This window comes from Ochotona princeps, chromosome 14 (genome assembly GCF_030435755.1).
Source record: "Ochotona princeps isolate mOchPri1 chromosome 14, mOchPri1.hap1, whole genome shotgun sequence".
NCBI classification, from domain to species: domain Eukaryota; kingdom Metazoa; phylum Chordata; class Mammalia; order Lagomorpha; family Ochotonidae; genus Ochotona; species Ochotona princeps.
Window position 1 is genome coordinate 6,259,860 of NC_080845.1, and position 27,275 is coordinate 6,287,134.

The 27,275-nt window shown below is 52.4% G+C and overlaps 1 long non-coding RNA gene across 1 annotated transcript; it reads right to left on the reverse strand.

Annotated features, from left to right (window-relative positions):
- LOC131481960 (uncharacterized) lies at nt 1–27,275 on the reverse strand. Its single transcript, XR_009246668.1, has 3 exons — nt 27,144–27,275; nt 22,479–22,585; nt 1–592 (listed from the first exon to the last, which is right to left on the reverse strand). It is a non-coding gene; the product is annotated as an uncharacterized LOC131481960 (long non-coding RNA).

Genomic DNA, 27,275 nt, shown 5'->3' on the forward strand with positions numbered 1-27,275 from the left:
TCTATATTTATAAAACGATAGTCCATCAAAACGGGATGAATATTTTAGAAGTCGCGGACAAATCAAATTGTCTTTGTCAAATGGGCACGTGCTCTGGTGCTGAGCATGTTTTACGGCTCTTGCCGGGGTGAGAAGCTGGGGGCTCCTCTCACTGGCTACTCGCTGCCTTTCTGCTCAGGCTGGGAGATGAGGGCTGTGTCTCCACTGTTTGAAAAACCCACTGGGCTGTGGAGACTGACATTAGTGCCAGAGAACTGCACTTGGCTTAATGAAGTTAACACGTAATGTCTGCAAGAGCATCTGTGGTGTGTTTGTGGGAGACAGTCCATGGGAGCTGGCGGGGAGTAAATTCACTCCTTGGGAAGCCTGCATGAGAAGGAGGGGAAGCAGGGAGGAGAGGGGCGGGGGCCGGGACTGAGCGCTGGAGTCTGTGTGGGGAGACGAGCAGAAGCAAAATTATGTCCTGAACCTGGACTGGAAGTAACGAAGGCAGAACTCTTGTCCACAGCACCAAGGCCCCTTGCTCTGTCCCCACACCAGCTGGGCAGGTTAATCGGAGCCCATCGCTTCACCTTCTGGAGCCTCGGTCTACCTACATGTGGAGAGAGGAAGACTAAGGTGCTTGCGCAGTTCTACTGCAAGGACTCAGAGGTGCAACCTCAGCCCAGCCCCCCAAAGTCCCCAACACACACACAGAACGTCTGTGTCATTTCCCCGTCTGGCAGGAGCCCAGATGACAGCCTGCTAATGTCTGAGCTCTGGCCTCTGGCCTCTGCATTCTCAAGACAATATTTACCAAAGCAACAGCTACCATTGGCACAGGATTTTCCCATAACAGGTGCCACATTATGCACTTGACACTGACCATTGGATCTACTCGGACTGTACTGCTAGTTCCATAGAAATAAATGGGGGCCACATGCACAATTTCTATAAAGTCAAAGAAGAAGAAACTTCGCAGCAAATAGCTGCCTCTTGGGGGTCCAGGGAGGACCAGTTCCTGGATCCCCCTAAGACAGCAACATCCTTGGGTGCTCAGGTTCCTTCTCTGAACAGTGAAGTTTGCTGTTGCAGACCACTCATGTACATCATCCCGGACAGGTGCGGCCATGTCCAGACTACTGCAATGCCTAACACAATGTCAACGCTGTGTACATAGGGGTTCTGTTGGATTGTCAAGGAAACAATGACAAAAAGTCTTCCATAGTCAGTGCAGATACAACCATTTGAGGCCAAAGACACAGATGCCAACCATGGGCTCCCTTTAATTCAATAATGCAAAAGATTCCATTAGGTATAGAATCAATATTAACTGGTGGTGGAATGGTCAAGGTCCTTTCTTTCCCCGAGCAAATGTGTGCTTTTCTTTTATGCTTACATGGTACCTCTATTTTTTACTGTCCACATCACGAGTACTTGATGGCCTCATGTGGTCAGCAGCCGCTGTATCAGACAAAACACACCTAGAATATGTCTGTCAGCATTGAAAACTCTGTGGGAACAGACCAACATGGTGGGGGAATGTGTTGAGCCTCCTAGCATCCGTTACGCGCACTGGTTCGAGTCACAGCTGCCCCACTTCCAACCAGGAAAGCATTGGAAATGGCTCACGTACTTGGACACCTATACACATATGGGAGACCTAGAAGCTCCTGGCTTCGACCTGGCCCAGTCCCAACTGCAGCAACCATTTGGGACATGAACCAGCATGCGGATAATCTCTATGTGTGTCTCTCCCTCTCTGTGTGTGACTCTACCTTTTATATAAGTAAACAAATTGATTTTTTAAAAAGTAAATTCTGTGGGAGAGTGGAGCTCTTGAAGATGGATGAGTGCTATTGCTATTTTCAAATGTGGAAATCGGCAGCACAAGGCTCCGGGCACACAGCTGAGCGGAACGCTCAGAGCGCCTGGTAGACAGCAAGTACTCAACAAATGATCGCCATGATTGCAGGAACCCCTCACACCCCTGGCTCAGAAAGGATTGCTTGCAGGTCAATCAAGAAGACGATGAATGGATTCGCAGGAATGCTTACAGCCTGTTTCTATAGGCTCAGCATCCCATATGAGTATCTGTTCCAATACTGGCAGTTCCACTTCTGGGCCAGCTCCCTGCTAAAGTGCATGGAAAACGCAGTAGAGGGTGATCCGAGTACTTGGGCCCTGACCACCTACACGGGAGACCCTGACGAAGCTCCTGGGTCTAGCTTTGGCCTGGCCCAGTCCTGGTTGCTGCAGCCATTTTAAGAGTGAACCAGCAAATGGAAGATCTCTCTCTGCCTCTCTCTGTAACTCTGCTTTCCAAATGAATAAATGAATCTTCAAAAAACGAAAGAAAGAAAGAAAGAAAGAAAGAAAGAAAGAAAGAAAGAAAGAAAGAAAGAAAGAAAGAAAGAGAAGGAAGGAAAGAAGAAAGAAAGAAAGAAAGAAAGAAAGAAAGAAAGAAAGAAAGAAAGAAAGAAAGAAAGAAAGAAAGAAAGAAAGAAAGAAAGAGGAAGGAAAGAAGAAAGAAAGAAAGAGAAAGAAAGAAAGAAAGAAAGAAAGAAAGAAAGAAAGAAAGAAAGAAAGAAAGAAAGAAAGAAAGAAAGAAAGAAAAAAGAAGGAAAGGGAAGAAAAGAAAAGAAAAGAGAAGAAAAGAGAAGAGAAGAAAAACGGAGAGAGCCGAGCGGGCTTAGGTGCCTTGCTGGGTGGGATAAGGGCGGGACAGAAGCTACTCGCTTGTTCTGTTTTTTAAATTTCTGCAAGTTCTAACTCAGGTCCATTATATGAAATCTCAAACTTCTATTTTTATCATGGAAAATGTCACTGTACTGTGAAAAATTATATAAAAGTAGAGTAAACTGTATGATCGACCCCATTCTAGCCATCACCCAACTCGACAGTTCTCACCTTGTTTCGTCTGTAACTCCCACTGTGGATGCCTGGAGAATTTTAAATCAGAGACCACCTAGCCTATCGACTCAATTGTCCTTTCTGCTGTATGCCTTCAGTCTTTAAACCATCACAAGACGTCATCATCACACCCTCAGAAATTCACAAAAATTCAACACTAAAATCCAGCTGGCGTGCTTCATTTGTGTGTTTGGTTTTTCTACCATCATTATGAATTCACAGGTTGAAATCTGTTATGATTCAGCTCGTGGCAGATACTGTCTTTATTTGCACACTATCCTGACATTAGCCCATTGACTCTTCGTTATGCTTGCTTCTTGATGCAACATTGGATGATTTCGGTTTGTCTTCGATTTTGAGAAAGCTCTCCCAGGTGTATCTTGTAGATTTCCTACCCTAGACCACCAGTCATTTACTTCTGCACAGAATCCTGGCTTCTAGGGGAAATTACAATGTGCGTGTAGGAGTGCTCATTGCTACCGAGCTGTTCACACTTGTGGGCGGGCACTTTGATAGGCAGAGCTCATGTTCTTTGGCAAATTTTTCACATAAAATATATTGTGAGTTTAGGACAGTCCCAGTTCATATCCAGGGCTGTGGGGGTTTTATTTAACCCCATAGCTCTCGCATCTGCTTCTCCTATTCAAAAAAAAAAAAAATCCCTGTCCTCAGGGACAGAACATCGTATTCTCCATTTGTGTGGCTTCACTTTATAGGCTCAAAAGTCTATAAGGGACAGAGCCAACGACTCACTAACCCTGTGGTGGTTGGAACAAGCACAGACCTCGTTCTCTCTAGCCTGTGACCCACTAGGGAACTGTAGAAGACAATCAATGGATCACTCTAACTTTGGCTTTGAAATAAATTAACAAATCTTTTTAAAAAGAGAGATACTGCTGTTTTATACACATGTAAAGTATTTACGAGCTTCCAAAATAAAATCTACTCAAGAAAGAACACACACAGCAGTTTATCCTCTGTCTCTGGTCCCCTCCTTCCCCTCTAAGGTTAACTCCGTCACATGTCATTTCACAGAGGATAAGTGAGGCTTTGACCTTCCTTACCTGAGGTCCCACAGCTAAAAGGAGAAAGTACCCAGACCAAGACCTGGGTTTCCAGAAGCCTCCAGAGGACAGGATTGTATCTGTCTTGTCCTCTAGTGCATCTTTGGCCACTTTCTGTACGTACGAGCACAAAATGCATCGGTGAATCAACACAAGCTAATTACGCCTCTGCTGGAAATGGTCTCAAAAGTGGCTTGGGGCCAAGGGCAGTGGCTTTCAGGGCATCACCATTCCTGGGAGGCAGCAGAGCCCAACCAGGTCCTGGATGTCTTCAGGTCTCTGCATGTGTGCCTGGGAGTGGATAATTCCCCTCAGGGACACAGAACCCAAGGCCCAATCTGAACCTTTTTGATGGTACGTGCCTTTCAGGTGCAAGAGCTTCGCTGGCTGGACAGGAGGTGAGGCTTACTCAGCAGTGGCCCTTCACACCTGAACAGGTGATTGCAAAGCTGGCTAGCCCAGAAATACCCAAGAAGGTAACGGCTTTCATCTGAGACGCTGTTCTGTGTGCATCTCACCCCCTGAGCTCCAAGCAGCTTCTCTTTCAGGCTCTGTGAACCCATGCATGGGCTTTCAGTGGTGTTCCCTTGGACAAGGGATACCCTGTCACCAAGCAAAATCAAGGTCAAGCTGCTGTTCTTGGACAGGAGCAGGTGGCAAGGAACCCTGTTGGCTTCTGCCTTGGTGGGATTTCAAGCGAGGACCTGGAACTCTGTGAAAGTTCAGCTTTCTGCTGCTGCCTTTGCAGGCCACAAGGGGTCTCAGCCTTGGTGTGAGAGGCTGTGAAAGGCCCACTCAGCCATCTTGGGTGAACTTCCTCTTGGGGGAAGGGGCATGGGTGGTGGGTAGGGACAGCTCTTGTTCTGTTTCTCCTGGTGGTATGGCGGGTCTCAGAGCTCTCTGGTACTGCAGACTCCCTTGAACTCAGGGTAGGTGGAAAAGGCACACAAGCCCCGTCCCCACTGCCCCAAGCCACACCCACTGACTGAGACTTACACAGTGCAGAGCCATGGATGAGACCTGCAAACTGGGGCCCAGCAGCACTGGCCATTCACCATGGAGCCCAGGAAAAGTCATTTCGCCTCACCTTCCTCATCGACACAAGGGGGTAAGAGGAGCTCCATGGCTGGGTTTTTGGAGGGTTTCAGAGAGGCCACAAAGCTAAAGCCAGACCTGGTGCCATTGACTCAGACTCCCAGTTAGAAGGGTGCTGCGGGGTCCCCAGGATCACACCGAGTCCCCACCAAAGTGTGTGGCCATAAACACACTTCCCACATTCTCACCAGCCCAGCCAGTTCTCCCAGCAGCCCCAGGGCGGCAGGTCTCTGACTGCCCCATTCTGTACATGGGAAATTACTCTGTGCGTGTAAGGCCACACAGTTGGGCAGTGGCCAAGCCGGGACCCTGCATCCTGGTGCTGGGTTTGCTCACTTCACCCGTGAACTCCCTGTCCTCCGGGATTCAGCTTCTTCCCCTCCCCTACTGCCCCTCTGCTGGTAGCCTCTGTGTGGGCACCACTGTGGGCATCATATCCTCTGCTATGACAGCTGCCAGGAGGCAACCACTGCTCTGGACTCCACCACGGGGCAATTGCACAGAAGCTGTTCCCTTAGTGGAAGTCGTTTGCTGACTACTGACAATCTCAAGGCGGTACAATGTCTGGGAGCGGAGGGGTATCCAGCACAGCACCCAAGGCCTCGCAAAGTGAGGGGGAGGAGAAGTGTGAGGCAAGGAGGGCCCAGGGAGTTGTCCAAGGACTTGGTTGACTCCTGGAGGAGCATGGGGAAAGAGGGAGAAGAACAGCTGGGAGACAGTGAGTCAGGGGCATCCTGCACACAACCACGCCAGGTGCTACAAGCATCAAGCATCACAGGTATACAGAAGCAGGAACAGAGCGCCGAGTAGCTGAATTCTCACCTCCAGGGCCAAAGCTAGCAGGGGTCCAGTGGAACTTGAACCCTACAGTGGCTGGCCCAGCACTTCTACCACAACACTAAAGCCTGTGGTCCCCTGCCTCCAAAATGACATCCCCAAGTGCTCCCCTCAGGGAGCCCATCTCCCATGGAGGAGTCTGAGCAGTGCTGCATGGCACCCTGGGCCAACAGAACATGGGGGAATGAGACACTTGGCCAGCTGCCACCCCAGGCTTACGAGCAGCAGCTTCCAAAGGCTGACCCAACAGCTCTGGGAAGGCCAGTGCAACGTAGGATGCTCAGCTGTGTCTAACTCAGGGGGCTCCATGCTCGCAGGAAGCCCAGCTGGGCCCCAAGAAAAGTAGGAGAGAGAGAGAGCACAAGGCTGCCCAGCCTTGCCATCCGGCCATCCCAGTGCAGACCCCAGACGAGGGAATAAGGGTGAGCATGCTTTCAGCACTTGTAGGCACCTTAGGGAGCAGCCCTGGGATGTATGGTCCCTATGGGGTCATTTCTACTGCCTCCCCTGCCTGAGCCACAGCTGGGAGAGGGAGGGCTTCAGCCCACCTGCCACTGGGTAGCCCCAGAGGACCTCATCCTACCCGGGAAACTCACTCAAAGCTTTAATGCCCATGTTCAGGTTTTCCCAAGAACCCCATTCCACAGAGGACAGAACTGAGAAGGTCTTGGGTAAAGGGCCCAACAGTACCCAAGAGGGTGGGCATGGGCTGCCTGAAACCCTTCCCCAGGGTCTTGGCAGCCCCCAGTGCTCCTCAAATGCTCAACCCTCTTCCAGGTCCCAAGGAAGCTCCTCCCAGCTTCACAGTCACCCGTCCTAAGAGGCTCAGTGGGGGCCACACACACCTGGATCCTGGAATGGGATGGGGTGACGTGGGGGAGGGATCCCTGCTCCTGCCCTCAGAGAGACAGAGGTAGACAGTGAGCTCAAGAGAAAGAGAAGAGCTTGATTAATAAGGTGTGCAGAGAGATATACAAAACATAAAAAATGGAGAGTGAGCGAGAGAGACAAGAGGCAGAAAGAGACAGTTGGCAGGAACAGAAAAGAGGAGGGAAGGAATGATGAAGAGGATTGATAGAACAAAGTCACCAAGAGATGATGGCTATGAAAGGCGGCAGAGACTGGGTAGGGGGCAGATGCTGCTATGAACACCTGCCACATCCCTGCTGCTGCACCCACCACTAACTCCTCTACTCTTCAGGCCTTGGGTCAGGTCCCCAAACCTCCTCGTGGGCATACCCAAAGGACCTATCCCCCAGCTCCAAGTGCCCCCGCCTCAGAGGAGCAGCTCAATGCCCAAAACTTACCATCCCCTAGGGGACCCCAGCAAACTGCCCCCACCCCCTGGTAATCCCCCCATCCTACTGGGACCATCCTGGGGTAGGGACCAGCCCCTCTTGACACCCAAATCACCCTTCCAGCCACAGGGAAAGGCCCTGGGTATGCAGCATCCTGGGGTGGGGGTAGAGCCCCAGAAGAGGTGGTGGGGCTTTGGGTTGGGAGAGCCGCAGAAGGCCCACTTACCAGGAAGGGTCTCTGCCTCCCCCATCATCCCTGCCTATTCCCCTTGCTCCCTCCCAGCAATGGATGGTGGTGTAAAGCCATGAGGTCCCCCGAGCAGGCTCCATAACTCAGCCAGCCAGCAGAGGAGGCCGATATTTAAATCATAGCTTACTTTGCTTTGTGTGAGGAAATTTATTAGCCTACCACATAAATGTTTTATTCATTAGGCCATGTAAATAATGCATGCCTGTTTCCATGGAGACTTAACCCTTCTGCTCCCAGAGCCCTGGCTTGCCCTGGTCTCTCCACCTTGGTATTGTCTTGCCACACCCCCGCGATAGCAGGTGAGTAACAGCATGAGGACTGATAACTGTGATACTGTGACCATCAGCGGAGCCAGCAGCAGCGACAGCAGCTGCTCCCCACCTCCTCACCTGGCCCTAGAGGGGGCCAGACACCGGGCCCAGCCATTCCCCTGCTGGTGTCGCTGTCACACACACCGTCAGCCCTGCTTCACAGATGACATGGCCCACACTCAGCAGAAGGAGACACACCTGTGCAGGGTCACCTGGCTGCTCAGCCCCTGTCCCCTCTGCCCATCAGGGTCCCCAGAGAGGGGCTGGCAAGCAGCAGTCATCCTTGTGTTCTGTCTTCCTCAGCTGCAGCAACCGGGACCCAGCCCCCCACCCCCTAAGACCAAGATCCTGGAGTTCACCCACACGCCCGGCCCCGGAAACCCACACGTGAGCAGAGGCCTTTGCCCGAGGCCACGTGGCGAGTCTCAGCAAATCAGCCCTCCACACCCAGTTCCCCACTTGAGCCCTGAGCTGCCTCTTCCGGAACCTTCTGAGGCTCAAGGGTGACAGGACTGGTCCACCCCCTCCCACTTTTCAGACTGGAACTCTGAGGCTTTGAGGTGAAGGGCCTGGTGCAGGGGTCACCAGCAAATTGGCAAGGCGGGCGTGCACGGAGCCCCGGGCAGGCCCTCATTTCTCCTGGTCACATCTCACTGCTCTGCTCAGCGACCATGGCCACCAGGCCACCTCCGCCAGCGTGGCAGCTCGTTAGACAGCTTCTGCCGGCGCCCCCCACAGCCCCTCGATGACAGCAGTGCATGAGGCCACCACGGCTCCCTGACCATCTCCAGGCGGACAGCCTAGCCCCTCCAAGTCCCCGCAGCCAACAGCAGCAGCACCAACTGGCAACAGGAGTAAGGCAGCAGTCAGCAAGGCACGCACAGCTCCGTGACCTTGGCCAGGTAACCTCCCAGCTTCTGGCCCCTCAGGCCCTGAGTCACCCATGACCATAGTGCCCTGTTGAATGCCCAGGACTGCCTGAGGTCCCCAGCCATCATCTCATCCATTCCCCAGGCAGCCCGGGGTGCCAGAGGGCACGCAGTTTACCCCACCTGCATGGCAGGAGCTGGCAGAGGCTGCCCCCTCATTGGAGACAGTCCTGCCTGACAGTAACAGAGATGGCCACAGTGTTCATGATGGACCCCACCCTGTTCTGAGTTCTGTGAGTTGCAGCTCATGGAATCTTCAGGAAATCCCAGAAGCTAGTCTTGTTGTCTTTTGTTATTTTTTGAAGACATGTATTTATTAATTTGAAAGGCAGGAACCAGGAGCCAGGAGCTTCTTCCAGGTGTCCCATGTGGAGGCAGGGGCCCAAGGACTTGGGCCATCCTCCACTGCTTTCCCAGACCATAAGCAAGGAGCTGGATGGGAAGTGGAGCAGCTGGACTCTACCTGTTGCTAATATGGGATATTGGCATCACAGACGGCAGATTAACCTGCTGTGTTACAGGGCAATCCTAGGCTGACCCCACTGTTCCTCCTGTTGAAACAACGAGGAGACGCAGACACAAGTGGTAGGTACTGGCTCCAGACCAATGGCAAACAATCGCAAGGGGCCACACTTGAATCCCCTGGAACTAGACTCCCTTCCTCTGGGAGCTCCTGTTTCCTTTTAAAACAAAGCTTTAGGGGCCAGGGTTGTGGCTCAGAGGGTTAAGCCTCTGCCTGTCCTGCTAGCATTGCATACAAGCTCCAGTTTGAGTCCTAACAATTCCACTTCCTGTTCAGCTCTCTCCTAACAGGCCTGGAAAAGCATCAGAGGACAGCATAAGCCCTTGAACCCCTGCACCCATATGGGAGACTGGATGGAGTTCCAGGTTCCTGGTTTGATCTTGGCCCAGTCTCAAAGGTCAGGCCATTTGGGCAGACAGAAAATCTCTGTTTCTGTCTTGCCCTCTCTCTACCTTTCACATTAGTCAACTGGTCTAAAAACCCACAAATTTTTGTGACAAGTTGGTTTGCAATAGGTACTGAGAAGATAACCCTATGGTGAGTACTGGGATCCACGCAGTTCAGGCAGACCACGTGACAGTGCTGACCAGTGGAGAGCTGAGCTGCTGCGGCACCTGTGAAGGCATGACGTCATTGGCTGCAACCCCACCCATTGGCCTTGGGGCCAATGAGAATGAAGGGCTGCTCGTGGTACTGTGTTCCAGCCTGGCAAGGTTTGTACTCCTGCCTCAGGGCTGTCTCCAAAGCTCACAAGGTCGCCAGCCGTCCTGGCACTGCCTGCAGCCTCAGTGGTGCGGAATGGCCACTCGGAGCCCACAGCAGCCCAGCCACTGCCCCGGGACCCTGTATCCCTTGTAAGAATGGCCCTCAGCTGCTACCTGGACTGCATCTTGCCACGGCCACCATGCCCAGAGATGTCAGACGTTTCTTGTCATGCACCTGTGATGACCCCCTCCCTCCCTGCAGGAAGCCCATGAACACAGACCCTGGTACTATGGGAGGCAAGGATTTTACCCATACAGGGCTTGGATTGGAAAGGCGCGGGCATGAATGCGCCCCAAGAGCCACCTTAGCATCAGGGCCTGAGCTAAGGTGGTTCTTAGGGCGCATTCATGCCTCCCACAGTGCCAGCATCACCCTCTTTGAACTTGCCTCCAAGTCCCTCCCTCCTCTACCTCAACCCAGTCCTTGTTAGAAGGTGCTATGTGTTGAGTTGTGTCTTAAAAAAAAAAGAAAAAACGGGGCTGGTGCTGTGTTGTAGTGGCTAAAGCCACCTCTTACACCATTGGCATCATATGTTCAAGTCCTGGCTGCTCCAGCTTCCTGCTAACACAGGAAGGCAGCAGAGGATGGCTCAAGTCCTTGGCCCTCCATCCAAGTGGAAGACCCAGAGGAAGCTCTTGGCTCCTGGCTTCAGTCTGGCCTAGCTCTGGCTGTTGTGGTCATTTGGAGAGTGAACCAGTGGATGGAGCGCTTCTTGCTTCTAACTCTGCCTTCCAAATCAAATCAACCCTCTTTTAAAATGCTGAAGTTAATACTCAGTATTTGTGCCTGCAACCTTATTACCTTATTTGAAGCAGGGTCTTTTTATATAATCCGATTAAGATGAGGTCTCACTGGAGTAAGGTGAGCCCTTTGGCCTGTGCGAGTCACAGCCTCATAAGAAAAGAAAAAGAAAAACAGGTGGAAAGTCAGGTGGCAACAGGCAGAGGGAAGTTGGTAGGATGCAGCCATGAGCCAAGGGCTGCTGGGGACTCCTGGAGTCCCTCAGGGGTCCTTTCCGGTTCATGCAGAACCCTCACAGACATTTTACCTACAGAATGAGGCCCACCTGGCCTCCAGCTCTGTGGGACCACAGATCTCCAGGAGGCCAAGGCTGAGGGCATCCCTGTGGCTCATGGACCAGAAGCCATCATGGTACTGGGTGTGTGTGCTGCTCATCACTAGGAAACAGATGCACTTGGGTCTGAAATGCACACCAGGTGTGGCAGGATAGAGGCCGGGGTCCCCAGAAAGCTGTTCCTGATTGTGCAAGGACTGTCCCAGGGCTGCACCTCAGGGGACCCTCCCCCACCACACACACACACACACAAAGCAAAAACAAAAACAAACAAGCAAAAACAAAACAAAACTCTCCAGAGGCTGCCTAGCCGGAAGAGCTACTGCTGGCTTCTCTCTGCACATTCTCCTCAGAAAAACACATCAGCCCCCTGCTAAGCTGTCAGCCTCCCCAGAGCCAAGCAGTTCCTGGAAAAAATGAGGCTGTGATTTCGGTTTGGGGAAAGGTTGAGGATCCAACCAGCCACACCTGTCATCAGGTGCCTTGAAGCGTTGGCCACGGTGGGGAAGAATCAACGCCCTGCTTTAATGCAAGAGCAAGCAGCCCTCATAGGAAGATGACCTGGCTGATTCTAAGAAAATGACTCTGGGTTCTGCTGACCTCAAAGCCCAAAGCTGTAATGCCTGTGTCACTGGGTGTGTGGGAGGCAAAGGGAGCGCTTACACAAACAGTGTTGGCTGCATTACTATCACCCATTGTGGTCCTCATTACCACATCATCATCACATGGCACATAGAACATTTGGCCCCCACAGCATCCAGAGGTGGTGGGGGAGGCCACAGGGACCTCATGCCTCTGTAGCTCCATCCCAGATTGCAAGCTACATTTCCCACCTTTGGGTTCTGCAAAACATATCAGTCCTAAAGAGAAAGATTCCCTTCTGCGCTCAACCCAGGTGGAGTGGGTGTGGCGGGTCGAGCTGATGAGGCTGGAGGACTTTGAGTCCTGTTGGTGTTGCTGCGTCCACACGTTCATCTGCAGGGAAAGCAAAGTGCTTGCTTGCCTTTCCCAGCACACATGTGACCACGCTGCCCCCAAGGAGGATATAGGAGACATCTCCCTGTGGAGGGGAGGGAGAGGCCAGACCCCAGCAGCCGTGTTGTCTCCCCATGCCACTGGCCCAGTGACCTGCACACATCCCCCCCGTCTTCCTCAAGTCCATATGACTCAGTTCACTGTGGGAGGTCTTGCCCCACCTGCCTGTTTCTGTCACAAGGTGAATGTTCCTAGACAAGGACGGCACCTCTGTCCTCCTAGCCCACAGCAGGGACTATGCCTCATGACTGGGATGGCTCAGCCCAGAGGAGAGCAACCCCCCTCACACCCCATGGCACAACTGTCATACACAGCCAGCTCCCTAGAGGCCCATGCCTCTCCCCATGAAGCACCATGTTCACCCACCCAAGGACCCGACAGAAGCTATGAACACTGGAGCCCCAAGACCTCCAGGGTCAGAGCCCCTCCCCCAGTGCCTTCCCCCCCAAAGGTCACCAGGTAATGTCAGGAAGGCCCCATACCTTGGATCTGTGTGCCCAAGCAGGGCCTGATGGACAGGAGCAAAGTAGCCCGGGGCTGGAATGTGGTGGAGAAGCTCTGGGGCGTCAGGTCCAGCTGACCACATTTGGATAAACTGAGTCACAGCCATCCTACTTAGGGTAGATGCTGGGATATAGCCATTCCCTTTTGGTGGAACCTGCAACTGAGTACACCGCTGCCCCTCTTCCTTAATTCCGAGTTTAAAATTCAGGAGCTAGACACTGGCGCTGACGTAGTGGATTAAGCCACCAGTGTGACACCAGCATCCCACATCAAAGCTCCAGTGCAAGTCCAGCTGCTCCACTTTTTTTTAGATTTATTTATCTTTATCAGGAAGGTAGAGTTACAAAGAGAGGAGAGCCAGAAATCTTCCATCTTCTGGTTCACTCCCCTAAATGGTCACAATGATTGGAGCTGGGCAGGGGCTATGAGCTTTTGCCAAGTCTCCCTTGTGGGTACAGGAGCCCAAGCACTTGCATGCTCCTCCACTGCTTTATCAGGAACTTTAGCAAGGAGATGGATCAGAAGTGGAGCAGCCAGGACTAGAACCAGCACACAGATGTCAGTGCTGCAGGTGGCAGTTTCACCTGCTGTGCCATGGTGCCAGCCCCTACTCCACTTCTGATCCAGCTCTCTTCCAATGTACTTGGGAAGGAAGTAGAGGATGATCCAAGCATTTGGGCTCCTGCCACCATGTGAGAGCTCTGAATGGAATTCCATGCACCCAGCTTCAGCCTGACCCAGCCCTAGGCCATTGTAGTCATTTAGGGGAAGTGAACCAGCAGATGGAAGATCTCTGTCACTCTGCTATTCAAATAAATTAAAATAAATATTGTACAAATAAAATCTAAGAACTAAATCTTAGCTGACTTGACTCGGCTCAGAACCCAGAGTCCCAGATGTCAACCCAGAGCCTGTGTCTGGAGTCAGAAGAGAAAGTCTCCCTGAAGACTCAGAGGAGGGAGCCTGGAGCCCCGTGCCGGGCTCCACCTGCCAGCTGGGGACTCACAGAGGGCTCTCTCCTTCTGCCAGGAGCCTTCCATGTGTTCTTCTCCAAGAAAAACAAGTGTCGATGGGGAGAGGGTTAACAGTGTATTCTGTTTTTTCTGAGTGATTTTATCACTGTCGTTCGAACATTCATTGAAGTAAGTGAGGAATCCATCACGGGCTGACAGCAGCGTGCAGACTAATGGCTGTTAGATGGTAATAATTTTTAATATGATTTTTATTTCACTTAATTTCATATGTGCTTGACAAAAGGTCCCCAGTCACTGGGGAGCAGTGCGGAAGTGGGAGTATGCTCACAGGAAGGTTATTAAGCCAGGTGCGGCAAGCATTGCAGAGACACAACCATGCCGTGCGGGGGACAGGGGAGGGGGTGTCGGGGACCGGATGGTGTCAAGGGAGCTGGTGATGTCAGCACTGCAGCCACAGATGCTGGTACGTGCCTACAGAGATATCCCCAGAGTGGCAAGCACTCACGCATGCCACCCTGCCAGGATGCACCACACACACACACACACACACACACACACACACACACACATAACAGAGAGAGAGAGAGAGAGATGCAGACATACACAGAAGGGTGGGGAGAGAGCAAGACCAAGAGAGAATCACAGAACACACAAAGCCAAACAGGTGTACCTGTCGAGCAACTTGTTATAGGTCATGAGGCCTTTGAGATTTCAGGGGAAGTTGTGAAGGGACAAGCTCTTGGCATGCATAGGCTAGAGGTGGTGGTATGGGATGGCAGAGAGGGGCACATGTTTTGGGTGGCCTCAGCAGCCTAGTGTCCCAAGAAATCCTGAGGAGAAGCAGACAGAACTGGCATCAGAGTGACTAAGGATGAGCCTAGTCTGCCTGGATCCCAGGTCTTTTGGACAACCTCGGGCCATTGCGGATTTGGGGCATCAGATACCTTCCCAGGCATGCATCCAATCAGGGTGTCATAGCCCAGACTCCCAGGTCCTGAGGCAGTTCACAGGAAGCCAGGCTGGTCTTGCGACCTGCTCTTACACCATCAGTGGGGTCCTGTCCAGAACATGGAGTCCCACCCCAGATCCAAGCATCCAGGGAAGGAAAGCTGCCCACCACACCCCAGTCCAGAGGCAACTGATTGGTCACACTTCTTCCAGGCAGGTGGGACAGCTCCTCAACACAGAGGCCCCTTTTCAAAGCAAGACAACAAATCTGAAATGGGTGGATAGAGCCCCAGGCTCCTGGACTCCTTGCCTTGGTTTCCCTCCTGAAGCCAGATGTTGTCTATTTCTTGCCACAAGCCTGTCCAAGGACCACTTGCTGGGGACCCCAGATTCCTGTCCATTCCATCTGACCCTGAGAGGGGCTGTCAATGACTGCTCAGAGAAGACTCCACAGACAGAATATCAGAGCTTAAACCTCAGCTATGCCCACGTACTGGTTTTGTGGACAAACTGGCTCTCTCTGTGCCTGTTTACTCACCCATGGGATTGTGGCAAGTCCCTGCCTCCCAGCTTGCCCATCACAAGGACTCAATGACAGCCTTCCTGGGTCTCAGGAATGCTGTCTACTGTGAGCCCTAATTCCCAACTTCTGGTTCCCTGGTTCACTTAGCATGTGGTGGGAGTGTTGAAGGCTGAGCCAGTTGTTCCACAGCACAACACTTCCTCACGCCACTCTGCTATCCTACCTGGTTTGGAGTCCCTGGTGCCTGCAGGATGGAAGCAAGAGTCAGATTTAACTGCCTTATGGAAATGTCAGTTTGCTCTAAGTAACTTTACCCACACACACACCAGCACACTCTGACACACATGCATACACATGCCTTCACACACACTCATTCACACATACATGCACTCACACAGACATACATACACATGTATCCACAGATTGCACATATTCCTTTTGGCCAATGAGAAGCACATAATCATGTGACTGCCTGTAAGCGGTCAGCACCACGGACAGCATCTGCCTCTGTCCATGGGGCTGCCTGCTTTTCGCCTTTCCTCTGTGGCAGGTATCCACATAGCACACTGGTCCCTCCCACACGCTAATCAGGAAGTCTAGGAGGACACTTACATAGAGTCTGAGACTTCAGGAGACTGATGCTTTCAGAAATTGCTGAGTGATCTAAAAGCAGCCACTTGAGTCCAGTGGCATCTCTAAGGTCCCTTTCCCTGGGCTATCATCCTTTCCAGAATGATATCTACAATGAGCTGAGAAACAGCCCAAAAGGTGATTGACCATGCACTATGGGCCAGGATCTATGCTAATCCTTATCCCTGCTGTATCCCTGCACCCAGGGGGGTGGCACTATCCCCATTCCCTTCCTGCGGATGAAAACCCTGAGGTCGAAGAGGCCACTGCTGGTCCAAGACCACAGAGCTAGACATGGAGGGGTGGAGTTCACATGAAAGGCTAGATAGTAGATCCTCTGATTCTGTCTGTCTTGGTGACTTGCATCCTTGTTGAACAACCATCTGTTGCATGGATGAATGACCCCAAAGCCTGTGTATTAGCCTCTTCATTCCCAACTTGGGAAAAGGTCACCTCCCATGTTCTTTCTTAGGACACTAAGGTTCTCCCACCATCACTATCATCAAGACTCTCCTCCCTGTTTCTCTGTGAGCATGCCTGCAGCCCCCTACTGTCCCCTCAGTACAGCGTAGTCATCTCAAAGCTCTCTGGATCAGAGACTGAAGATCCTGAGATATGAAGCAGGCAGCACTGGTCCGGTTTCCAGCCAGAGCCACAGGAATTCTGTCTCTTCAGCTGGAGATATTGTAGAAAGTGGTAAAGACAGTAACCATGATCATTGCTGTTCTTCAGAAATGGTCCAAAGATGGAGTCTCGGCCTATATTTACTAGGCATGGAGTGTTGGTCATGTTCCCCTTGATTATTGGGGTTATCTCCACCTTGGAATTTGCAGGTAACACCCCAGATAGAGGCAGGTGCAGCAGTGAGAGCAGCCCTGGAGGAGTCCTTCTGGCTCACCGAGTGCAGAAGATCCTGCGGGCACACGACCTTCACAGTGCACAAGTTCACAAGTCATCTCACAGTCTTGGGGCCTGGAAGCTCATGTGGGTTGTGGGGTCATGGCCCATTTAGTGTAGACAGAGCCTTTTCAGAACCATTCATGCAAGCTTCATGCTGACCAGCAATTCAGACTGGTGTCAACAATTACAACAAATTGCTGTGATTTTAGTACTTCCTATGAGTCCAGCACGATGCCAGAAGCAAAGCTAAAATGAAATGCCCAAGATTGACATAAAATAAATGCAAGTTAAGTGGAAAATTCTTACCAGACAATTCTGCACCAAAAGTGACTAGAGAGGAAGAGAATTGGGGGTATTGTTGGATCATGTTAGCTGAGAACCCTCTGTCTCCAGGCCCCAAACAGGATCTGTTCACCAGCTGTCCCAGCCCCCAAACAATACACCCAGGTAGAAGTGGTAACATCTCCTTACAAGGCACAGATTGGGGAGGTGAACTGTTTCTATTCAAATCCCAATTCTTTCACTTCCTAGCTGTGTGCCTTTGTACTAATCTCTCCAGGCCCCAATAGCCTCAGCTGTAAAATGGAATAATAAAATCTAACTTATCTCAAGGGGTGTTGTAAGGATTAAATATGTGATTACGAAAAGCTTAGTACAGGGCCCAACATGCAGCAAAGGCTACGAAAGCACAGAATGGGGGTATGGGTCATGGTGTCACCCCAGAGCACAAAGAGGCAGCAGGCTCTCATGCCATGTCCAGGACAGAGCCCAACGAGAGCCCTGCCTTCATCTCCAGGGGCACAGCCAGGCACCTGTGCCTCCCTCCCTACTTCCCATGCATTGACTATCGTAACCACCTTGATGAGACACTTGCCAAGTCTTTGGCACACACGTACACCATGCCAGGTGCTCAGAACACACCTCCTAGGAGCTCTGCTTTACAGAAGACAACACTGCAGGCCAGCCTGACTTAAAACACAAGCTCCAAACTGCTCTGCTATGTATGAAGGATGTGCAGTTGCCTTTCCCCATTGAGTCTTCCCCATTGAAACCCCTACTGTTTCCCTAAAGGCCTCTGGAACCCTGTCTGGCTGTCAAGTGAGCCACAGTCTCCCCTAATCTCCTTTCCCACCACCCTTGTGGGCCTGTTTATGTTAAGATTTTACTGCTGATTGTTTTAAGTCCCAGTTAAAAAAGAACAGATTAGAGTCTACTGGACCAGGACCTTTGAATTCTTCTCAGAGTAGGCCGAGCTCTCCTGTTCTTGTCTGGAGTCACTGAAGGGACAGCCCCCATTACCCTTAAGGCCCACTCTCCACCAGATTCACTGCTTCCCATGGGACAGCATCACTAGAACATGTCTGCTCCCCCATTTCTGGTGGGTGATTGTCCCCCATCTCCAACAGCGACTGTCCCGAAAAGCCCCACAGAGCCATTCCTCAGAGACACTGCTGCCTACACCTTACAAAGTGGCCATGCCCTGTTTCTGGCCATTCACAGTTTCTCCTCATTGTCAGGGCAGGGAAAATGTTGTCCATGCTGCCCACCCCCCATGTTGGTAGGCCTGGCTTCAACACATTCAGTACTTGGTCACACAGCATGGGCTTTTCTGCTGTGCCATTCATTGCCACCCAACACACACACACACACACACACACACACACATAGACATGTGCACATGGGTCCTTGCCTTACATGCACTGGGATCCCATATGGGTACCGCTTCCCATCCAGCTCCCTGCTTGTGGCCTAGGAAAGCAGCTGAGGACAGCCCAAAGCCTTGGGACCTTGCACCCACATGGGAGACCCGGAAGAGCTCCTGGCTCCTAGCTTTGGAACAGCTCAGCTCTGGCCACTGCAGTCACTTGGGGAGTGAATCAGCAGATGGAAGATCTTCCGCTCTGTCTCCCCTCCTCTGTGTATATCTGACTTTCCATAAAAATAAATAAATAACTATTTTAAAAATAAATAAATAAATATGTGCACATACGTAGACACAGACCCATGGGCATAATTATGCATACATACATCTGCAAACACAAACACCCACAGTCATGTATCTATGTAAACACACATATACATACAATACACATACATTCATATATATATACATGCACAAAGACATACAAGCATACACAACCACACACACATTCATTGATACTTACACAAGCATATATAATATGTAAATACACACGGATACACATATGCAGACACACATAGATACATACAAACACATATGGACACACATGCATGCACACACGCACATTTGGCTTTAATTGACCTGGGCTGAAATCTAGGCTCTCAGGGCTGCAGCACCCACTGGAATGCATGAGAGCTGGAGCTAGGAGTGGGCCTCGTAAGGGAAGTTGGGGAACTCCCTTCTAGGCTGCAAGTCCCTCTGGGGAGCACAATAGCCAGGGTTGGGGGTGGGCCAGGTCAGGCAGGGCTGCAGGACTCATCAGCACTTCTTGTCTGAGTCTGGGGGCAGGCAAGGTAGGAGAAGTTGGGAAACTCCCTTGCTAGGCTAGAGCACCTACTGGTGTGCATAAAGACTGGGCCTGTGGTGGACTGGACTTGGCAATGCCACTGTACTCATCAGCTCACATGAGAGTTGAGGCTGGGGGCAGAACTGACCAGGAAGTTACATTAACTGGTATGCACATTGGCTGGCGCAGGTGATGGCCTAAACCTCAAGTTTGAGGTCAACCCAGGCAAGGCTTCTTGGTGGACTGCCCAACTCGATGGCTGGACTCCAACCCCAGCCACAAGGAAAATCTAAATATATGTGCTCAGTATTGGCCCTCTTCAGTTGCTGATGCCTCTGTAGTGGACAGCATACCCACATGTACACAGAGGATGTGATAGCAAGCTCTTCTAGGTCAGCAGAGGACATCAAATGCCTTGTCAAAGGATGGAAAATGAAACAGCTTAGACCATTCTCCTGGCCAAGCTTTGCAACATGTTTCTGGGCCTATGGATGCACTAAAGTGGACTTGGTCAGCCAATAGACCTTTAAAGATCTTTCTCAATCCTGAGGATCTGCAACGAAGCCTATGACATCTGTCAAAACCACTCAAGTAACACCCTCGGAACACTCTTTCCCACATCAGGGTCTGTGAGGCACCATCAGATGACCATCCACCACTCCAGGATGCTGATATGGTTTGGCAGCAAGAAGCTATTCCCTCCCCATCCCCCATTCCCCATGGATACAGAAAAAGAAAAAAATTGAACATTTGTTCCACTCGCCTTCCTCCATACCTCAACCCTCCCCACCCTAATCAAAGACCAACATGGCATGCATCTCTCACAGCAATGTCAACCATGTCGAAAACAAAACAAAATAAATCCAGCTCCTCCCCCTGGTCTGGCCCTGCCTGGGTCCCCTGCATGGAGGCACAGGCAAATCCCATCCCATGAGTCCTCAGTCTCCCCTCGTCTAGATTGGAGCTCCATCTCCATCTCCAGCATGCCCACAGGGGGACCTGAGCCCAACAACACATGCATTCCCTGCCTCCTAAGGGTAGTCCCAGGATCCTGCGGAATGACAACGCAAGGGGTGGGCAGACCCCACAAGAACCCACAGCTTCTGCCCTCCCTTCCTCTGCTTTCCTCCCACAAGCTTTCCTGGACCACCTCAGATGCCACCTGCTTTGAGGAGGTAAGAATTTAAGAATCAAATTGAGCTGGATTGACAACTCAGTCCCTCACCAGCAGATCACTTCATCTCACATTGTCTCAGTTTTCTCAACCATAACATGGGTGAACAGCACTTTCCATTGAAGACATGTGTGATGAGGGAGGCCCCATAGCCACCGTCCCCATCTGGGAAATGCACGATGAACTGGGCTCAGTGAGCCCTACCCAGGATCCCCCAGCAAGGCTGCTCACAGGGTGACACAACACTGAAGATACCCTGCATGTCCATCCGCTGCTGAGTGGCGGGTCCACACGGTGGCTCATCCACAGCCAACGAGACATGCTGACCACACCGCATGATACCCTGCTCTCAAGGCCAACGTGTGGGAGCCCTGCATACAACAGTCCACAGCATGGGGTTTCATTTCCAGGAAATGCCCAGAGAGAGCACATCCACAGACAGAGGAAGAGGGGGTGAGTAAGGATTCTAGCAGGGCACAGGAAACACCCGGAATTACACAGCTTCACATTGGAAGGCCAAGGGGATGAACTTCCCAGCGTGCGCAGTGCATCTTTAACAAGCAAGACAGATGAAGGGGAGCTGGAGCACACCATGGGGCTTAAAGTCCCTCCCTACAAACCTGGGGGTTCCAGCCACTGAGCCACTATGGCCACAGCAGGTACCATGGCATCCCTGCCAGGGGCTCTGCTGAGGCCACACTGGCAGCACTATGCAGTGTGGGGACCACAGCATCCCAGAGGGTGCTAGAAGAATTCACCCACCACCTGATGGGGGGTTGGCAGTGAGAAAGACAGGGTCCACAGTAGCACTGGGGCCCACCTCAAGAGGGTGACCAGTGAGCACGGGGATGGGATCAGACAGAATGGGGACCTCACAGGGCCCCTCCAGAAAGGCCAAAACAAAGGAGGGAATCAACTGTGGTCATGTCTCTCGGGGCTTCCTTGTCCTTTGGAATGACGTAAGCCCCTCGCCTTCCTCCCTTCTCCGTTGTAGTCACCTGAGACCAGTGTTCTTGGTCACTCCTAGTAGATGTGGGTTTTTTGTGTGCTTTCTGCACCTCCAGGTGCAAGTCACAAGTTAGCAAGGGGTCAGACAGGCAGACAGACCAATACCAGCTGGGGTGGAGGACGCGGCAGGGAAGGGAGCATCAGGCAAGGCCACCAGATATCTGCTCCCCCCACCCTGGGCGGCTCCCACCCCCACCACTGACAGAGCAGCCCCCAGCACAGATTTATCTCCAGTGCTGCCCCAACTTCGCTATTGGATTTGTAATCACAGGCTGAGACGTTCGCGGGATAAATATACTAACAAACTAATTGTTTGTTAGCTCTGGGCTTGGAGCAATCAACATGTCCAGCTTGAGCTATGGGCTCTGAGCCAGCTCCAGGCCAAGCCAATCCAAGACCCCCAGGCCTGGTGCTGTGGGCACCCCTGGAGCCACGGTTCTGCCTAGGGACACACACACACCAGGCCAGCACGGCACAGGCAGGAGGGCATGCAGAAGGCAACGCCGTCATGGCTGCCCCTGCCTGAGCCTCATCAGCCACAGACATAAACTAACTCGGTTCCTGGGGACCCAGAGGAGCAGCAGGCACTGCTTGGTAGAGAATTATAGCTGTGGGTGAAATTAGATGTACTCTGAGCCCCAAGGCTGAGAGAAATAAAAAGCATTTTAAATGGAGTGTAGAATTCATATTCTTCAGTCACCTTCCAATAAATAAATCTTGGGCCTTTTTTCTGTAAACAGTGGTTACACTCAGCTTCCATTGCCTCCACACCCCATGTGCCAATTGGCCCAAATTGGTGGGGCACAGGGAAGGGATCGAGGCATCCTGAGGTCTAGGAGGTGGGGCTAGTCCTCGTAGCTTCCCAGGAGGAGCCCCCCAACTTTTAAAAAGGCAGCAGAAGGACCCTGGAGCCACCAGCCCTGGACATCCCTCAAGGACCTCCAGGGAAACTTGCCTGGTTGGGAACTCATTGCCCCATTCCTGCCCAGGGGGCCACAGCTCCCTTGAAAAGAACCATTCTGCGGGGACCTCAGCTAGCACACAGTAAGACTGCTTCCTCTGGCTTCTTGTAAAATGGCTGTGCCTTCCAATCTCAGCGGTGATGCTGTCTCCCCACCAAAGGCGTGGAAAGCAGAAAAAGTCACAAAGGAAAAAAAAAAAAAACACCACCACCAGCGGTCCAGCCCCCTGCTGATGCTGCAGCTTTCCTGCTTCTAGACGTTCTTCTATAGGATGAACCCATAGGCAAATACTCACCTTACGAAACGGAGGCCATTGCTGCACTTGTTGGCGTGCCCAGCAGGTCCCAGGCCCTGTCCTTTGGTAGCCTGTTGTATATATCACCTCTGAATCTGCCCACAGCCCTGAGGACAAACACACAAGCCCATTCAGAGTGTTTACCAAGGGGTGTTTACCTCGGGGCTGGCACATCCTGCTGAGCACCTGTAGTTTTCCTGTGATTCCAGGCCCCACTGTTATCCTGCAGGCAGGAAGGAACTTGTCCAAGGTGCTGAAAACTGGGAGAGACAGGCAGAGCCGTGGCACAAACCCAGATCTGCTGGATCCAAGTGTGCATTCCTGGCCACCCTACAATGCTGTCAGGCCAGGTCACAGAGGATGGCCCCCGTGGCCTCCACCCTGGCTTCCAACCTGCGCCTCTCGGTTGCATCAGGCTCCCATGCTGGACTTCCAGGAACTGTCCATTTCCTGGCATCTAAGACTAGATTCCCAATGCTGTTAGGACTGTATTGGCGTAAGCCATGGCTTACAATACCAAAATCTCACATTAGAGCACCCATTCAAGCTTCCAGGGCTCCACTTCAGATTCAACAACTTGCTATCACACCTGGGAAGGCAGTAGAAGACCGACAGGATTTGAGGCCCTGTCGCCAAAGTGGGAGACCAGGATGGAGTTGCTGGTCCCTCCCTGGCTTTAGCCTGCCCAGACTTGGGTGTTATGTCCATCTGGGGAGTGAACCAGCAAACATAAAAGTGGACTTTCTCTCTTCTCTGTCACCATGCCTTTCCAAGATACTAAACAAACAAATCTTCAAAAACCAAAGAAGAGCTTGAATGCTGTAGCTGCCCAGGGCAGGAAAACACCAGCAAGAAGTGGCAGAAAGCCTGGGTTTGGGACCAAACAGCCATGGCTTCAATCTCACAGTGGCCTCTCCACTGGCCGGGTGACCTTGGGGAAGTCACTGGCCCACTCCGTGCCTTATTATTCCCAGGAGGAAGGGGGAGATGGAAAGACACCGTGAAAAGCAAACCAGGTCATTGCATGAAGTTGTTAGCACCTGGCACCTGCAAAGGGCTCTACACGGGAGGCCCAGTCTTTCCGTGAGAAATGAGAAGCTACTGGGGGAGGGGAGGAAGCATCAAAAACGAGATACTGCGACACACAGACTGGCTCCCTCCTCCACTCCTGCCTCGTCCTCAAGCACCCATTTGACAGAATGCCAGAAAGCAGTGACCCACAGTCCATAACTGACTCCTGAAAAGCCAGGGGAAGGGGTCACTCTGTGCTGTGGGTCCCTGGGACCAGCTGCCATGCCACCTGGGCATCTAAGGGTCCTGCCACAGCAGGTCACAAGGCAGGCGCAGGACTTCCAACTTCCAGCAGAGGGAGAGGCACGGAGCATGCTTGGGGCTCGTTCCTGCCCCCTACCGCCCGAGGCTAGAGGTCACTCAGAGTGGCTGCTAGGGCTGCAGTAGCCCAAGAGGACTTCTTAGGAAAAGAAGCCACAGTAGGAGCTGGAAGGGCGTGGCCAAGAAGAGGTGAGTCTGGTTGGGAAGAGAGGTGATAGGCTGAGTGCTGCGTGCAGCAGCTGGGTCACAGATGACTCCTGTGGGACTCTGAGCTGATCCCCTTCCCCTTGCTGGGTTCTCAATATGCCCCTCTGTGAAATGGGTGTCACTCTGCACTACCAACACAAAGATCACCAGTGAGCCGTGAGCAAGCCAGCGGGTCCTGCCAGAGCTTGGGGGACAGCCAGGGTTGCCTCCTTCCCTAGGCTCCTGGTCATTTATTTTTGGTTAATTAAACAGTAAGATTTTCGTGTCTGATTATTTACTGTCAGGCAGCTTCATTACCGGCTCCTCCATAAATCACAGGAAGGAAACCTGGCTCCAGGCTCCCCCCACCCCTGCCCCTTACGCCCACGCTCTGTCCCCCGACACAGCACCGCCCCGCCAGTGAAAATGGCTGGCAGTTGTGACATTTCCTTGCCCAGATCACGGCACACAGCCTTCCTCAAACCTCCTCAAACCCTGTGCCTGCTATACCTGCCCGTACATGACTGGACCTTCTCCTCCAGACAAGCCTGCCCAGGGTCCCTCCCTCTGCTGGCCAGCTCTGGGTCTGTGTCCACCTGTTCTGGTGATGAGAGAAGCCCAGGCTTTGGGGTCAGACAGACCTGGTCCTTGCACCTTCAATCCCTGGGGTCTTCATTCAGGAGCACCTGTTTGCTCACCATGGGGCATGGCAGACTGTCTTCCTCCCCAAGCACTGTGAGGGCCCCACCTAGTCCATGACTGGAGTGCGGTGGGGGTGTGACTCCTGCCATCTGGAGCCCAGCAAGGGCAGCAGCAGATACAGGCTGGCAGGAGTCAGGGCAACCCTGCCCCGCGCTGACCTGGAAGGCCAGAACTGGGCAGCACTGACTCCTGCACAGTTGCCTCCCCAATCCCAAGCTGAGGTTTAAACACCTACCCAGGAGAAGGAGGGTGGCTGTAGAAAGTTTAAGGCTAAGACAACCCCTAGAGTTCTGGGCTCCAGCTTCTATGTGAGCAAAGGACCAACTAAGGAAGTCAGGGCATGTAGATTACAGATATCACTCAAGGCTGCCAAGGCAAGGAGTCTTCCTCCACCTGCCTGGGATTCCACAAGGCAGACAGGGAGCCAAAGCCCAGCGGGTCCCTAACTCCAACCCCAGCCCCACCCCAGCTCCTCCCACCACAGCCCCAGGCCCAGCCCTGCCCCAGACCCAGGCCCAGCCCCAGTTCCCACTCCAGGTCCCAGCCCCCAGGCCCAGTACCCACTTCAGGCCCCAGCCCCAGCCCCCAACACCAGTTCCAGCCCCACCCCAGCCCCCAGCCCTGCCCCAGGCCCAGCCCTGCCCCAGTCCCCTGCTTCAGGCCCCAGCCCTAGCCCCTACTCCAGGTCCCAGCCCCCAGGCCCCAGCTCCTGTCCCACTCCAACTCCAGCCCCAGTCCCATCCCAGCCTCCAGCCTCATGTAAGTGCCCAGCTCCAGTCTGAAGGATTGTTGAATGGGTAAGCAAATGATGAGTGAGCAAATCAACATGTAAAAGGCTGCATAGTTGAATGACTGGATAAAGGGGTAACCCAACAAATGCCTAAGTGAGTAAACAAATGACTGATTTGGGGGTAGCATTGTGGCACAGTGAGTTAAGTGGCCAAGCCATATGGGTGCTGGTTGGAGTCTTGGCTATTCCACTTCCAATCCAGCTCCCTGCTGATGCACTTGGGAAATTAGGGGAAGCTGGTCCAAGTGCTTGGAACGCTGCCATCCGTGTGGGATACCCAAATGGAGTTTCAAGCTCCTCACTCCAACCTGGCCCAGTCCCAGCTGTTGAGGCCATTGTGGGCAGTAAAGCAACAATCAGCTGCAAGAGTGTCCTCTCTCTCCTTCTAACTCGGCCTTTCAAATCATAAAATTAATCTTTTTTTTTTTTAGTCGTTGAGTTGAATGGATACACAAAAGACCAGAAAGATTATTGAATGAATGAATCCTTGATAGACAATTGGCAACTAGCAAATAGAAGGCATTATTGGATAAATGAATGAACTGGTGAAAGAGTGAATGAGCACATGAAAAAGCAATGCAGAATGGAAGGGACTGGAGAGGGACAAGAGGAAGAAGGAAAGAAGAGAGACAAGAAGGCCGAGGGGAGCCTGGTGGCCAGAGCAGGCCTGGCACCTGGCAGCTTGCTCCAGGCAGCGCAGCCCCTAGGGCGGGACTGTCCAGAGCCCTCAGCCCCGCCCCTCCTCCAGAGCCAGGCCAGTTCAGGGTACAGCCCCTCCCTGGCAGCCTCAAAGGCAGGCTGGGGGGAGGCAGTGGCTTTGCCAAGCACCCGGCACGTCTTTAACTATTACATTAAGCATCTGCTTTGCCATTCACAGATCGGATAGCATTTTACCCCTGAGATGTCTGATTTTATTACCTTCCAGGGAGAGGGCCAAGCAAGTGTTCTTATTGATTTGCACATTAAATATATTAGTAATAAAACAACATCTCTGTAAACCAATTGTAAAATCAATATTAATTGGTACCAAAATATCACAAGTAGTTGAATTACAATTAGGGGAGGGGTGAGTCCTGCCTCGGAGAGCAGGTGCATCAAAAGGGAGAGGGACTGGGGGACTGGGCTTCAGTGTCAAGCGGACATGAGGTTGCTCTCTCAGGGCCTCAGTTTCTTTGTCTGCCAAATGGGAATGATTCTTTTAACAGCCCTATTTGCTATGGAGGCAGTGCCTGGCAGTAGCCCACCTTTCTCTGTTGGAGTTCCAGCTACAAGCTGAGGGTCAGCCATTCCTACCACAGCAGGGAAGAACCCCATGGTGACTCCATGGTCCCTTCTCAGGCTGTCTGGGACCAGTGGCCACCCAGAGTGTACCCCTGGGCAGCACTGCTGAGCCAAGAGGAAACATCCAGCACACCGAGGACACTGCTCCTGCCTACTCAATGTCAGGGGCCCAGACACACACTCCACCCATGCAAATAGATGTTTACTAAACAGTCACCCAATGACTGCAGTGACCTTGGGGCTCTGTTGGCTCCCCTGTAAAAGTCAGGACCAGGTACTGAGCCAGTAGTGGACAACTCGGTCTGTCATCTGTCCACGCCAGCCTGCCTTCCTGCAGGCTCTGCACGTGACTGCGCCCCCACCAGAGCCCTCACCTGCTCCATGCACCTGACGGACAGCAGGTTCTGTGATGCCCTTGCAGACTCCCAGTGGCTCCAGCTGCCAAGCATCAGGTGAGCACTGGTGGTGAGGCTGCTGGTACCACATCTGGGTTCTAGCTGGCAGAG